Here is a 15,437-nt window from a genome sequence, read left to right on the forward strand (position 1 = left end):
TGTTCAGATCCTTGGCCCATTTGTTGATTGGGTTGTTTGTTCTCTTATTGTCTAATTTTTTGAGTTCTTTGTATACTCTGGATATTAGGGCTCTATCTGTTGAGAGCCACAGCCGAAGGGGCCCCAGCAAACTTCCAGCTGCCAGCAAACTTCCAGCTGCCGGCTGATGATTGGCTCACAGCGGCCCCAGCAACATCTAGCTGATTGGCTCCTCGGCCCCAGCAACATCTAGCTGATTGGCTCCTCTGTGGTGATGCTCATTGGGCTGTTTCCCTGCCCTTTCAGACCACGGAGCTGCTCATTGGGGGACTTTTTTGGCTCTGCACATGTGACCCAGCCAATCCGCCTCAAGAGCAGGAGGATTGTGGGAGGTGGAGAGAAGCTTATGTGGGAGAGAGAGGCTTGTGGAAAGCTGGTGGTGGCAGTTGAGGCTCTGAGGGTTTTTCCTGAGAGGCTGTTTTGTTTGGCGTGTGTGGTTCTAAAAATAAAGTTAGTTTCTTTTGACAAGTGGCTCCTGATTGTGCCCAGCCAGACTGCGGCATTTGGTGGCTCGCACGGGGAGCGACTGAGGGTAAGTGAAACTGCTCGCCCCTGAGGGCAGGGCGAGAGGATGGGTAGCCATTTTAAGATTCCTCTTTTATTTTGCTTCACTTTTGTTTTAAGTTGCCTGTCCCTGGAGATGAGTGAGATGGAAGAAAAACCGCTCACATCTGAGGAAAAACTATTTACGTCTGAGGAACAGATAGGGAGAAAGGAGGGATGCACATGTCAGGAGGATAGAAAGGCTATAATGACTTTTTGTTGTTCCCTTTTTATTTCATTCTGTCTCGGTTTTGTTTGGCGTCATCTTGTTGGGTTGTATTATAGTAGAAATACGGGATCAGAAATTAGTAAAAAACAAACTGAAAGAGTGTTAAGTAAATTGTTAGAGGAAGGAGGCATCTCAGTAAAATCAAGAACAATCAGGGCATACATTGATACAATACAAAAATGTAGCCCATGGCTATTTAAGGAGGAGTTGTTAAATATATCACAATGGAACCATCATGGTGAAGATTTAAAAAGAATAGAAAAGAAAAGCCCAGGGACTCTGCCAGATGGCACATTGCCATTGTGGACGTTCATATCTTGTTTGCTTAGTCCAAAGCCTTCAGTTCAGACAATGGTAGAGGAAGGAGAAGACATAATGATTCAAGTAAAAGAGAAGGTCTCTCAAGTTAGTCAGACAGAGGAAAAGATTCAAGTAAAAGAGAAGGCCTCTCAAGCTAGTCAGACAGAGAAAGAAAGTGTAAAACAGAAAAAGCCATCAGGGGGAAAGTTACAACAGGAAACTGCTACTAACACCTTTCTATCACCAGAGTGTGTAAGTGTCCAACCAACAGCACCACCTCTACAGGAGACTGCTACTAACACCTTTCTATCACCAGAGGGCGTAAGTGTCCAACCAACAGCGCCACCTCCATATGCTGGGAGGCCCCCAACCCCCGCAGTTGATAGTTGGGATCCTGAGACAAGATCTCAAATATTAACATGCCCTGTATTTGAGGAAGGAGGGCAGCGATTTTACCAAGTTTTAAATTTCAAAACAGTGAAGCAGCTAAAAGAGGCTGTAACAACCTATGGTCCTCAAGCACCCTTCACTGTAAGCATGGTCGAATCCATTAACAACTTGAACATGACGCCAGCAGATTGGGCTAATATGTGTAAAGCTGTGTTAAATGGAGGACAATACCTGTTATGGAAGGTTGCCAATGAGGAATTTTGCAAGGAGACGGCTAGGCAAAATGCAGCAGCTGGTTATCCTCAGAGAAATCTAGATATGTTGTTAGGAAAGGGACCTTATGAGGATCAGCAGCAACAAATTGCATATGATCCTGGCGTATACGCACAAATTGCTGCAGATGCAATTAAGGCATGGAAGACTTTACAAGGACATGGAGGTTTACAAGGTCAATTATCTAAGGTAATACAAGGAGCTAATGAACCTTATGCTGAATTTGTAGATAGGCTTATTCAAACAGCTACCAGAGTTTTTGGGAATACAGAACAAGCAATGCCATTACTAAAACACCTGGCTTATGAGCAAGCGAATCATTGGTGCAGAGATATCATTAGACCATGGAAACATGAAGATTTAAACACATATATTAAATTATGTAGAGACATTAATGAACAAGAGCAAGTCATGGCAGCTGCAGTAAAACAGGCTTTAGATGCCAGAGACATTAATGAACAAGGGCAAATTGTGGCAGGTGCAGTAAAACAGGCTTTAGATGCCAGGCCAAGAACATGCTACAATTGTCAACAAACAGGACATTTTAAAAGGAATTGCCCCATTGGAGGAGGGTTTAACAAAACCAGGTATCAAAGGAGTAGAATACCAGGTATTTGCCCACGATGCCGTAGAGGGAGACATTGGGCTAATGAATGCCGTTCTCAAACCACCATAGAGGGTACTCCATTATCAAAAAACGAACAAGGACCAGGTGTTTATCCACGATATCATGGAGAAAGGCATCGGGCTCCATTGCCAAAAAATGGACAGGGGGGCCCAATGCTCCGGGGCCCAAAACCACAAATATACGGAGCACTGGAGGAACCCAGCAACCCCATCAGGGTAGTGCCAAGGACACATTGTCCATCAGATCCCTCATCAGACAAACCAGAGGGAGCGCAGGGTTGGACATCTGCGCCTCCGCCAGAGCAGTACTAACTCCAGAGATGGGAGTTCAAATCATTCCCACAGGGGTGAAAGGACCTCTTCCCAAAGGAACAGTAGGCTTATTATTGGGACGCAGCTCTTCTACTCTAAAAGGACTTATGATAAGTCCTGGGGTAATTGATCCCGATTATGAAGGTGAAATAAAAATTATAGCCAGTTCTCCAAAGGGTATATCAGTAATTTCACCAGGAGATAGAATAGCACAGTTACTAATAATACCCAGCCTACATGATAAATTTTCCAGTCGTACTGTAGAAAGAGGTTCCAAGGGATTAGGCTCCACAGGTGTAGATTGGGCCATGCTTTCTTTAAATTTAGATTCTCGCCCCATGCTAAAACTAAATATTCAAGGACATGAATTTAATGGGCTACTGGATACAGGTGCAGACCTTAGCATCATCTCTCGTCAAGAATGGCCAAAACATTGGCCATTACAACAAGCCACTCAAACGCTTTGAGGCCTAGGAGTGGCAACTAATCCCCATAGAAGTGCAATGGTATTAGATTGGAAGGATCCTGAAGGATGTGAAGGAACTATACAGCCATATGTATTGGATCATCTTCCCGTAAATTTATGGGGACGAGATGTCCTAGATCACTTAGGTTTGACATTAACAAATAACATCAACCAAAATGCACCCACTATTATGACTAGACAAGGTTTTAGGAAAGGAAAAAGATTAGAAAAACAAGAACAAGGTATAGCAGCACCAATACAAATAGATCAAGGAACAGACAGACATGGGTTGGATTTTCAGAAAGGGCCACTGAGACAATAAAAATTACTTGGAAATCAGAAAGACCAGTATGGGTTCCTCAGTGGCCCCTGACTAAAGAAAAGATACAAGCAGCCCATGACCTGGTCAAACAACAATTAGCAGAAGGACATATACAACCTTCTGTATCTCCCCATAATACTCCCATTTTTGTCCTCAAAAAGAATTCTGGTAAATGGAGATTATTGCAAGATTTAAGAGCCATTAATAATGAGATGGTTATTATGGGACCTGCTCAATCAGGGATTCCTCAGTTGTCTGCTTTGCCAAAAACCTGGTATGTTTTAGTTATAGATATTAAAGATTGTTTTTTTTTTTCAATTCCAATTCATCCTGAGGATAGTCCACATTTTGCATTTACTATCCCTGCACTGAATCATGAAGGTCCTGATCAGAGATATGAATGGAAAGTACTCCCTCAAGGGATGGCTAACAGCCCAACTATGTGTCAAATTTATGTTAACAAAGTAATCCAGCCACTTAGAAATCAAAATCCTGAACTACAAATATTTCACTATATGGATGATGTATTATTAGCACACAAAGATAAAAACACATTGCTAGAATGTTATGACACGCTTACAAACTTATTAAAAAAAATTATAATCTAGAGATAGCAATACATAAAGTACAATTAAATTTTCCAATTAATTATTTAGGAGTTCTATTATCCTCAACCATGGTCCGTCCACCAAAAATTAAAATACGAGTAGATCAACTCAAATCACTTAATGACTTTCAAAAGTTATTAGGAGACATAAATGGGATAAGGCCTTATTTAGGTATACCAACAGGAGAGTTGGGACCTTTATTTGATATCCTAAAAGGTCCATCAGATCCAAATTCACCCCGAATGTTAACGCCTGAAGCAAGAAAGGCATTAAAAATCATTGAAACATATATGTAAAATATGCATTTGTATAGAATTGATATAAGTTTGCCTTTATTATTTATTGTACTACCAACAAAAAAATATTCCTACAGGAGTATTTTGGCAAGAAGGTCCATTATTATGGATACATTTATCTTATTCTCCTAACACTATTCTTAGTAGGTATCCTGAGGCTGTAGGACAATTAATACTCAAAGGAATAAAAGCAGCAAAGGGAGTGTTTGGAATTTCTCCCAATAAAATTATTACTCCATATACTATGAATCAAATTGATGAGTTAGCTAATGAGTTAAATACTTGGGCAATAATCATGTGCAAATCTAATGTTTCATTTGATAACCACTTACCATCGAATCCTTTATTCTCTTTTTGGTCATTGCATCCTGTAATTTTTCCAAAAATGACAAGAAAAACACCTATCATGAATGCTCCAAATATATTCACTGATGGGTCAAATAATGGGACAGCAGCAGTAGTTACCCCTGATCAAACTTTTACATTTTTAGTACCCAAACAATCAGCTCAAAAGGTAGAGCTTAATGCAGTTTTACAAGCTTTTGTGATGTTTAAAGATTCTGTATTTAATTTATTTTCTGATAGTCAGTATGTAGTTAATGCTATAGTATCTCTTGAAGATGCTGGTAGGATTTCCCCTTCTTCTACTGTTTTCTCTTTGCTTTCCACTATACAAAGTCTAATCTGGGACAGAAAAGATCCATTCTTTATAGGACATATCAGGGCACATACAGGATTGCCTGGAGCCCTTAGTTTGGGCAATGATTTAGCAGATAAAACTACACATGACATACATATTTTCTCTACACTAGAAGAAGCTATAAATTTTCATAAAAAGTTCCATGTCAATGCTAATACTTTACAAAAGCGTTTTAAAATAACTAAGGAACAAGCTAGACAAATAATAAAACAATGTCAAAATTGTGTGACCTTTTTACCACAAGTTAATCTTGGAGTCAATCCTAGAGGATTGATACCTAACCATATTTGGCAGATGGACGTCACACACTTGCCAGAATTTGGAAAATTAAAATATTTGCATGTTACAGTTGATACTTCTTCTGGATTTTTGATGGGCTCCCTTCATGCCGGAGAAAAAACTAAAGGTGTTATAGCTCATTGCTTACAAAATTTTGCCACTGTGGGTGTTCCAAAACAGTTAAAAACAGATAATGCCCCTGGTTATACTTCTACCTCTTTTAAACAGTTTTGCTCAACATTTGGCATTACTCATATAACAGGAATCCCATACAATCCACAGGGACAATGCATAGTTGAAAGAGCTCATCCAACTATTAAAATGTACTTATTAAAGCAAAAAGAAGGAATTGGGAAGGGGTATATATTCCCCAAAGATAAACTTAAAATAACCCTTTTTACTCTAAACTTTTTAAATTTGGATTCATCAGGACTTAGTGCTGCGGAAAGGCATATGTGTCCAAAAAATGTACATAAGCCCAAGGTACTTTGGAAGGATATTCTAATAGGACAATGGAAAGGTCCTGACCCAGTAATTGTCTGGAGTCGGGGGTCTGTTTGTGTGTTTCCACAGGGAGAACAGCAGCCGATTTGGATTCCAGAGAGATTAACCAAGGTCCTGACCCAGTGATTGTCTGGAGTCGGGGGTCTGTTTGTGTGTTTCCACAGGGAGAACAGCAGCCGATTTGGATTCCAGAAAGATTAACTAAAGCGATTTCTACAGACCAAAAAGAAGATGATTTGGCTCAAATCCATAACAACTGATATCCAAAACTCCAGTTTGGCTATTCTTACATCTGCAACAGAACCAGGATGCTTTTTTCAATATCTATTTTATTATTGCCCTTTGCCATATCATGAAGTCCTATTTTGTTTTTTGAGCTCATACAGACCTAGGTTAATGTTTTGCTGATCAGTTCTATTTTTTGACTATAGAGTTTTTAAACATTGCAATGGAGATTTCACCTGTAAAAAGTTATAAGGCCTTTACTATAATGTTATGTGTTGTATGTATTATATTATGTGTGCACACTTGTGTTTTGTGTTATATGTTTGAATGTACGTATGTCCATATATCATATATGATGAGCGCTCATGATAAAATGGATCCAAATATTTTTTTCACGTGATTTATATGGTTTAATTTAAATTGGGTAAACAACTGTTGAGGATTGTTTTAATATGTAAACAAAAAAGAAGGTTAACAGATCTGTTTGTTTACTTTCACCTTTCCTTTTCATTATATTTAATAATTCTCTTAAAGATAATGTAAATTGTTAAGAAAATTGTTTTCTTTTAGTGCCTTCTGTAATGTTACATAATTTTTTCTTTAGCCATTATTGCCAGAATTCCTATCTTCATCCCAGTGCCAGTGAAGACAATGTAAATTGTTAAGAAAATTGTTTTCTTTTAGTGCCTTCTGTAATGTTACATAATTTTTTCTTTAGCCATTATTGCCAGAATTCCTATCTTCATCCCAGTGCTGGTGAAGTCAAAGATAAAACCAATCTACAGCTTCTACAATAGCCATCACTGAACTGCTTGCAGAACTTGCCTGGACACATTGTGAGCTCACCTGTATGCATTGTGAACTATCTGTTGGTACAGCGAATTGTGGTAGTGCTGGAATATTTTTGCTGATGGTGTCACCGGTGGTACAATTTTTCAAAGGAGCCCTCAGTTGGCTTAATGTCATGGCATTTTGCATCCTCCTCTACTAGTGATGGTGTAAAATTTGGGGGCCAACAGAGGTGAGGCAAAGAACCTCACCCCCCCACAGGTGCAAAGGCCTATCCACAAGTATGGCTGTATGCTGGACCGGTAGTCAGTGACGGGTATGATCCAATTGCAGTGGTACCAACCTAAGACAGGAGGCTGACGCCTAGAGGTCAGTTCATCCGATGACGGGTAAGGACCATATGTTGAATTGCACTGCCTAACAGGCACGGTCCCTAAGCCACATGCTTGTTGTTTAAACAGAGAGGGGGAGATGTTGAGAGCCACAGCCGAAGGGGCCCCAGCAAACTTCCAGCTGCCAGCAAACTTCCAGCTGCCGGCTGATGATTGGCTCACAGCGGCCCCAGCAACATCTAGCTGATTGGCTCCTCGGCCCCAGCAACATCTAGCTGATTGGCTCCTCTGCGGTGATGCTCATTGGGCTGTTTCCCTGCCCTTTCAGACCAGGGAGCTGCTCATTGGGGGACTTTTTTGGCTCCGCACACGTGACCCAGCCAATCGGCCTCAAGAGCAGGAGGATTGTGGGAGGTGGAGAGAAGCTTGTGTGGGAGAGAGAGGCTTGTGGAAAGCCGGTGGTGGCAGTTGAGGCTCTGAGGGTTTTTCCTGAGAGGCTGTTTTGTTTGGCGTGTGTGGTTCTAAAAATAAAGTTAGTTTCTTTTGACAAGTGGCTCCTGATTGTGCCCAGCCAGACTGCGGCATCTATCTGAAGTGTGAGGAGTAAAGATTTGTTCCCAGGGTGTAGGCTCCCTATTTACCTCTCTTATTGTTTCTTTTGCTGAGAAAAAACTTTTTAGTTTGAGTAAGTCCCATTTGTTGATTCTAGTTATTAACTTTTGTGCTATGGGTGTCCTATTGAGGAATTTGGAGCCCGACCACACAGTATGTAGATCGTAGCCAACTTTTTCTTCTATCAGACGGCGCGTCTCTGATTTGATATCAAGCTCCTTGATCCATTTTTGAATTCACTTTTGTGCATGGCGAGAGAAAGGGATTCAGTTTCATTTTGTTGCATATGGATTTCCAGTTTTCCCAGCACCATTTGTTGAAGATGCTATCCTTCCTCCATTGCATGCTTTTAGCCCCTTTATCAAATATAAGATAGTTGTAGTTTTGTGGATTGGTTTCTGTGTCCTCTATACTGTTTTGGTACCAGTACCATGCCGTTTTTGTTACTATTGCTCTGTAGTATAGTTTGAAGTCTGGTATCGCTATACCGCCTGATTCACACTTCCTGCTTAGCATTGTTTTTGCTATTCTGGGTCTTTTATTTTTCCATATGAATTTCATGATTGCTTTCTCTATTTCTACAAGAAATGCCATTGGGATTTTGATTGGCATTGCATTAAACCTATAGAGAACTTTTGGTAATATCGCCATTTTGATGATGTTAGTTCTGCCTATCCATGAACAGGGTATATTTTTCCATCTTCTAAGATCTTCTTCTATTTCTCTCTTTCGGGTTCTGTAGTTTTCATTGTATAAGTCTTTCACCTATTTTGTTAGGTTGATTCCCAAGTATTTTATTTTTTTTCTGAAGATATTTTGAATGGAGTGGTTGTCCTCATTTCCATTTCCGAGGTTTTGTCGCTGATATACAGGAATGCCTTTGATTTATGTGTGTTGATTTTATAGCCTGCCACTTTGATGAATTCATTTGTTAGCTCTAATAGTTTCTTTGTAGAGCCTTTTGGGTCTGCTAGATATAGAATCATATCATCTGCAAATAGTGATAATTTAATTTCTTCTTTTCCTGTTTTTATGCCTTTAATTTCTTTTGTCTGTCTAATTGCTCTGGCCAGTGTTTCGAGAACTATATTGACCAGAAGTGGAGAGAGAGGGCATCCCTGTCTTGTTCCAGATTTTAGAGGGAATGCCTTCAGTTTTTCTCCATTCAGAATGATGCTAGCCTGAGGCTTAGCATAGATTGCTTTTACAATATTGAGGTATGTTCCTGTTATCCCTAGTTTTTCTAGAGTTTTGAACATAAAGGGATGCTGTACTTTGTCAAATGCTTTTTCCGCATCTATCCAGATGATCATATGGTTCTTATTTTTAAGTCTATTGATGTGGTGAATAACATTTATTGATTTCTGTATATTGAACCAGCCTTGCATCCCAGGGATGAATCCTACTTGATCATGGTGTACAATTTTTTTGATATGTTTTTGTATCCGATTCGCCAGAATTTTATTGAGGATTTTTGCATCTAGGTTCATTAGAGATATTGGTCTGTAGTTTTCTTTCTTTCAAGTGTCTTTGTCTGGTTTAGGTATCAGGGTGATGTTGGCTTCATAGAATGAATTTGGAAGTTCTCCCTCCTTTTCTATTTCCTGAAGTAGCTTGAAAAGTATTGGTATTAGTTCTTCTTTAAAGGTTTTGTAAAATTCTGCTGTATAGCCATCCAGTCCTGGGCTTTTCTTAGTTGGTAGTCTTTTTATGGTTTCTTCTATTTCCTCAATTGATATTGGTCTGTTTTGGTTGTCTATATCCTCCTGACTCAATCTGGGCAGATCATATGACTTAAGAAATTTATCTATGCCTTCACTATCTTCTAATGTATTGGAGTATAAGGATTCAAAATAGTTTTTGATTATCTTCTGTATTTCTGAAGTGTCTGTTGTGATATTGCCTTTTTCATCACCTATGCTAGTAATTTGAGTTCTCTCTCTTCTTCTCTTCGCTAGCATCACTAAGGGTCTGTCGATTTTGTTTATTTTTTCAAAGAACCAACTTTTAGTTTTGTCAATTTTTTCAATTGTTTCTTTTGTTTCGATTTCATTAATTTCAGCTCTGATTTTAATTATTTCTTGCCTTCTACTTCTTTTGCTGTTGTTTTCCTATTCTTTTTCAAGGATTTTGAGATGAAGTATAAGATCATTTATTTGTTGGTTTTTTCTTTTTTTAAGGAATGAACTTCAAGCAATGAATTTTCCTCTTAGAACTGCTTTCAATGTGTCCCATAGATTCCGATATGTTGTGTCTGTGTTTTCATTTATCTCTAAGAATTTTTTAATTTCCTCCTTGATGTCTTCTATAACCCATTGATCATTCAGTAACCTATTGTTCATTCTCCAAGTGATGTATGCTTTTTCCTTCCTTCTTTTATCGTTGATTTTCAGTTTCATTCCATTATGATCAGATAAGATGCATGGTATTATCTCTACTCCTTTATATTGTCTAAGAGTTGCCCTGTGACATAATATATGATCTATTTTGAGAAGGATCTATGTGCTGCTGAGAAAAAAGTGTAACTGCTTGATGTTGGGTGGTATACTCTATATATGTCAATTAGGTCTAGGTTATTAATAGTGTTATTGAGTTCTATAGTTTCCTTATTCAACTTTTGTTTGGAAGATCTGTCCAGTGGCGAGAGAGGTGTGTTGAAGTCTCCCATGATTATGGTATGGTGGTCTATTAGACTCTTGAACTTGAGAAGAGTTTGTTTGACGAACATAGCTGCACCATTGTTTGGGGCATAAATATTTATGATTGTTATGTCTTGTTGGTGTATGGTTCCCTTAAGCAGTATGTACTGTCCCTCTTTATCCCTTTTGATTAACTTTGGCTTGAAATCTATTTTATTTGATATGAGTATGGACACTCCTGCTTGTTTCCAAAGTCCATATGAGTGATATGATTTTTCCCAACCTTTCATCTTCAGCCTATGTATGTCTTTTCCTATCAAATGCGTCTCCTGTAGGCAGCATATTGTTGGTTCTTGTTTTGTGATCCACTCTACTAGCCTGTGTCTCTTAATTGGTGAGTTTAAGCCATTAACATTTAGGGTTATTATTGAGATATGGGTTGTTCTTCCAGCCATATTTGTTTATTTCTGTTACTAAACATTGTTTGTTTTCCTCTTTGATTGTTCCCCCCCCCCTTTACTGTCCTACCTCCCACTGTTGGTTTTCATTGTTATTTTCCATTTCCTCTTCCTGTAATACTTTGGCTAGGATGTTTTGAAGAGATGGTTTTCTAGCTGCGAATTCTTTAAACTTTTGTTTATCGTGGAAGGTTTTAATTTCATTCTCCATCCTGAAGCTTAATTTCGCTGGATACACAATTCTTGGTTTGAACCCATTTTCTTTCAGTGTTTGAAATATGTTATTCCAGGATCTTCTAGCTTTCAGAGTCTGTGTTGAAAGATCAGCTGTTATCCTGATTGGCTTGCCCCTAAATGTAATCTGCTTCCTTTCTCTTGTAGCTTTTAAAATTCTCTCCTTATTCTGTATGTTGGGCATCTTCATTATAATGTGTCTAGGTGTGGATCTCTTATGATTTTGCACATTCGGCGTCCTGTAGGCTTCTAGGATTTGGGATTCTGTCTCATTCTTCAAGTCTGGGAAGTTTTCTTGTATTATTTCATTGAATAGACTGCTCATTCCTTTGGTTTGGAGCTCTGTACCTTCCTGTATCCCAATGACTCTTAAGTTTGGTCTCTTAATGTTATCCCATATTTCTTGGATGTTCTGCTCATGGTTTCTTAACAGTCTTGCTGAGCTGTCTATGTTCTTTTCCAGTTGAAATACTTTGTCTTCATTGTCTGATGTTCTATCTTCTAAGTGTTCTACTCTGTTGGTAGTATTCTCCATTGAGTTTTTAAGTTGGTTTATTGCTTCCTGCATTTCTAGGATTTCTGATTGCTTGTTTTTTATAACCTCTATCTCCCTGTATAGTTGATCCTTTGCTTCCTGGATTTGTTTGCGTAATTCGTTGTCGAAGTGATCTTTCATTGTCTGATTTTGCTGTTTAATGTCTTCCTTGATACTCCAGATCATCTGAAGCATGTATATCCTGAATTCTTTATCTGACATTCCATCTGCTGCAGCTGTTACCTCTTCTAAAGTTGCGTTGACCTGCATTGCTTGTGGTCCTTTCTTTCCTTGTCTTTTCATACTGCTTGCGTATCTTTCCTGCAGGTGCGGGCGGCGGCTCTGCTCTCTCCTTATTCCAATTGGGGTGTCGTGGCTACCACGCCGGCAGGTCACTGGGCCTGTTCTGGGAGCTGGTGGCGGCTCTGTTCTGCCCCTACTCCAATTGGGGTGACGTGTCTGTCGTACCAGCAGGCCACTGGGCCTGTCCCGCTGGTCGGTCGCAGATCTGCCCACCTTTCGGGCACGGGTGGAGGCTCTGCTTTGCCCCTACTCCAATTGGGGTGTCGTGACTACCCCGCCTGCAGGATGCTGGGTCTGTTCCTGGCAAGGGAGGCGACTCTGCTCTGTCCCTACTCCAATTAGGGTGGTGTTTGTACCCCGCCGGCAGGCTCCTGGGCCTGATCCGCCGGTCTGTTGTAGGTCTGCCTACCTTGAAGGCGCGGGCGGCGGATCTGCCCTGCCCCTCCTACCACGCCTGCGGACCCCTGGGCCTGATCTGCAGGTTGATCACTGGTCTGCTCACCCTGCGGGCACGGGTGGCGGTTCCGCTCCGCCCCCACTCCAATTGGGGTCACGTGACCACCACACCGGCAGGGCCTGATCCGGGCGTGGGAGAAGGATCTGCTCTGCCCCTACTCCAGTTGGGGTGACGTGTGTACCACACTGGCAGGCCACTGGGCCTGACCCGCCAGGCTGTCACAGGTCTGTTTACCTTGCAAGCGCGAACGGCGGCTCTGCCCTGCCCCTCCTACCACGCCCATGTACTACTGGGTCGTGGGTCTGCCCACCTGGCGGGTGTGGGTGGCGGCTCCGCTCCGCCCCCTCTCCAATTGGGGTCACGCGGTAACCAAGCTGGCGAGCCGCTGGGCCTGCTCCGGGCGCTGGCAGCGGCCCGGCTCCTCCCCTCTGGCTCGACGATAAATTGAGGAGACTCGGGTGTCTGTGCCTCACCCCCCATACCAGGAGACCAACTGTTTATGTCGCCACTGGTATTGATGAAGTTCTCTCCTCCGCCGCTTTCTGATGACATCAGATCTCTGCCATGTTGGTATCCTATGTGAATGGCAGCATTTCGTTCCCCTTGCCGGGCAACCAAAGCAACGGGTGAGTCCTCACTGGCCCTCAGCAGGACCCGGACCGAGAAGCAGTTTCCGCGGGCTCCTAGCCCCGGGCCAGGGAAGTTCCGAGAGCTGGAACTCGGCCGCTCCGTGCTCGGTGTAAGCTCCTATAAGTGTAGGCTCCAAGAAGCAGTCCCCGCGGGCTCAGTTCCGGGAGCCGGAATTCGGCCGCTTAGTGCTTGGTGTATGCTCTGATAGGAGCAGGGTCCAAGAAGCAGCCTCCGCAGGCTCCGCAGCCCTGGGCCAGGGCGGTTCCGGGACGGTTCCGGGAGCCAGAACTCGGCCGCCCCACGCTCAGTGTTCGCTCCGATAAGATCAGGTTCTAAGAAGCACCCAGGCACTGAACCCTAGCAATCTGTCTGCAAGCCGCAGGCGAATTGCAGCCTGAAATTACCTGTTCTATGGCTGAATGAGCTGCGGTCAGTCGAAAACAGGGATGGTGACGTCAGCTTTCCAACATGGTGGCTGCTGGCCTCCTCTGTGGTCTGACCGGTGTGGAGAACCGAGATGGACCACTTCCTTCCCCCGTCTCGAACCCAGAATTCAGCCCTGAGTACGGTGCTTGCACGGCTGGCAGAAACTGCAGCGCTGTATCCCTGCGTCGCTATCTCCTCGTTTCCCAGCGCGCACTGCAGACTCTAGCAGCGGGGCGATTTGCTGAATAAGCAGTGTTACCCTCCGTGCGACAAACCTCTCGCGTTTGAGTCCCCATAGCCAATCCTCGTGTGATGGAAATCCTTCCTCCAGGTTCCAGAGCACCCCACTATTGCTGGAAATTCCTAACAAGATATCCTTTAGCCGTCCTGAGTTGTCATACTCCAACACAGTGAAGCAGCACACGGGGGCAATGCACTCCCCTCGCCGCCATCTTCCTTGACCCCCCAACAGATCGATTTTGTAGTACTATTACAAGGACTGGATTTTATGTGAGTTAGATGTCTACACAATTCCTGGCCATAGTAAGTCCTCAATAAATGGATGCAATAACTATTATCATTATTATTCTTAAAATATCAATTTACTGCTTCAAACCACATGGCTTTGTGGTTCAAAGGGTACTTAGAGGACCTATATCCATGAGGAAAGAACTTTTGAACTAGCAAAGAAGGCCTTATCTTTGTACAAAGCAGGGATCCAATATGGAAGGAAATATTTTTTGGTATATACATTCCTTTTAGGACTGGATTCACATCAGAAAAAAAATGTTTTTTAAAAAACAAAACCAAAAACCTACAGGAATGCCCCCAACAACCTTTCCAAAACAAACTCATTCTTCCTAATACAGAAAGATGCATTTCTAAATCACTAATTAACTCCACGTTCTGTTCAGCTGGTTGCACTGAAGGAATGAGGTATTTTGGGGGACTCTGGGGGGCTCTGACCTGGCTGTCAGTCCACAAGACCCAAATTGGCCAAAGTGCAAATTGCAGGCTGTGACACCGTCCTAGTCAAGGGCCAGGGCGGGGGCTCAGATGCACCCAGGCTGAACCAGACTCACCGTAGGTGAAGTAGGCCACTTCCGGTGGAAGTGCGATGTTGTGCAGTGTGTCGTCCTGCACGTACTGGTCCACGTACAGCTGGGCCTCACTGGCCTTCAGGAAGCCATGAACCGTGTGGTGAAGGAGGCCACGAAGATTGACAGCCTCCCGAAATCCAGGAGGTTCCACAGGTGCAGCATGTACTCCCGCGGCCCCTCCTCCCAGATCTCCTTACATTCCGACCAGATCATTCCTGCATGAGGGGGAGAGGACCAGGCCCGGTTTTCAGATTCTTTGGCGTTTGTGACCACAAGAGGGCACGGAGGGAACCGAGATATGATAGAAAAGGTCAACTCTTTGGCGCTAGGAATGTTGATGACCAGAAGCAAACGGAAATGTGCCTTCAAAGAAAGGCTTAGAATCAGGAGATCCTCAGTTTGGGAGAAGACACCTCAATGGTCCCTGTCCTTACAGACAATCCTCTTTTTTGGAAGAGAGGAAAGAGTTCTTAACCATTGATAATTTATTGGAGGCATAATAGGGGAAATATGATTGCTGATATTTACACATGGTAGACATCTTAAGGGATCATTCAGTCATTGATTAAATGTAGGGAAACTGAATCTAGGAATTTCTTAAGGTACCACATATGACCTAAAACCAAGTTTTTCTAATTTACAGATTAGAATGCTTTCCTCTATATTTCTGTAACTATTTCAATGAGCTTTAGTATGTGCTTATTAGGTGTTTTTTGGTACCAGGAATTGAACCAAGGGATGCTTAACCACTGAGCCACATCCTCAGCCCTTTATTTTTTATTTTGAGCCAGGGTCTTGCTAAGTTGGTT

The 15,437-nt window shown here is 42.2% G+C and overlaps 1 pseudogene; it reads right to left on the minus strand.

The window, feature by feature from the left end:
- The window catches only part of LOC124097448 (short transient receptor potential channel 7-like), a 162,284-nt pseudogene that overhangs the window by 19,857 nt on the left and 126,990 nt on the right, over window positions 1-15,437 (minus strand).

The sequence above is a fragment of the Marmota monax genome, unplaced genomic scaffold (assembly GCF_021218885.2).
Source record: "Marmota monax isolate L192 unplaced genomic scaffold, Marmota_monax_Labrador192_F-V1.1 WCK01_AAM20220418_F8-fsc00419, whole genome shotgun sequence".
Classification (NCBI taxonomy): Eukaryota; Metazoa; Chordata; class Mammalia; order Rodentia; family Sciuridae; genus Marmota; species Marmota monax.